Source organism: Lagenorhynchus albirostris, chromosome 2 (genome assembly GCF_949774975.1).
Source record: "Lagenorhynchus albirostris chromosome 2, mLagAlb1.1, whole genome shotgun sequence".
In the NCBI taxonomy this organism is placed as follows: domain Eukaryota; kingdom Metazoa; phylum Chordata; class Mammalia; order Artiodactyla; family Delphinidae; genus Lagenorhynchus; species Lagenorhynchus albirostris.
The window spans coordinates 4323424-4324204 of record NC_083096.1 but is presented as its reverse complement, the minus strand read 5'-3'; the positions used below and the strand labels follow the sequence as shown (position 1 = coordinate 4324204).

The following is a 781-nucleotide window of genomic DNA, read 5'->3' as shown; positions in this document are numbered from 1 at the left end:
GTCGTGTGTATATGCTAATACAATACTCCTAATTTGTCCTCCCCCCAGCCTTACCCCTTTGGTAACCATAAGTTTGCTTTCTTGTCTGTGAGTCTGTTTCTAGTTTTGTAAATAAATTCATTTGTATTATTTTTTAGATTCCATGTGTAAGTGATATCATATAATATTTGTCTTTCTCTTTCTGACTTACTTCACTAAGTATGATAATCTCTAGGTCCATCCATGTTGCTGAAAATGGCATTATTTCATTCTTTTTTATGGCTGAGTAATATTCCATTGTATATATGCGCCACATCTTCTTTACCCATTCATCTGTTGATGGACACTTAGCTTGCTTCCATGTCTTGGCTATTGTAAATAGTGCTGCCATGAACATTGGGGTGCAAAAAATATGGAACACTTCACGAATTTGCGCATCATCCTTGTGCAGGGGCCACGGTAACCTTCTCTGTATCGTTCCAATTTTACCATGTGTGCTGCCAAAGTGAGCACCAAACTGCTGAAATTTTTCAACATGAAATGTGTACTTCCAGTAGAAAACGCCAGACCGAGCACACTCTACTTTATCTCTGTTGAAACCTCATTAAAATTATAGTAAAAGAAAAAAAGGTTTAAACATACAGTGAAAAGAAAGCATGGTAGATATCAGAGGAAGTAGAAGGAAAACTGATTTTTAAAAGTGCTGACAAGGGACTTCCCTGGTGGTCCAGTGGTTAAGACTTCGCTTTCCAATGCAGGGGGGTGCAGGTTCGATCCCTGGTCGGCAAGCTAAGATCCCACA

General features: G+C 38.9%; 1 non-coding gene across 1 annotated transcript; it reads right to left on the bottom strand.

The window, feature by feature from the left end:
- Window positions 1-385: 385 nt before the first annotated feature.
- LOC132516502 (U6 spliceosomal RNA) lies at window positions 386-492 on the bottom strand. Its single transcript, XR_009539336.1, has one exon. It is a non-coding gene; the product is annotated as a U6 spliceosomal RNA (small nuclear RNA).
- Between the last annotated feature and the right edge of the window lie 289 nt (window positions 493-781).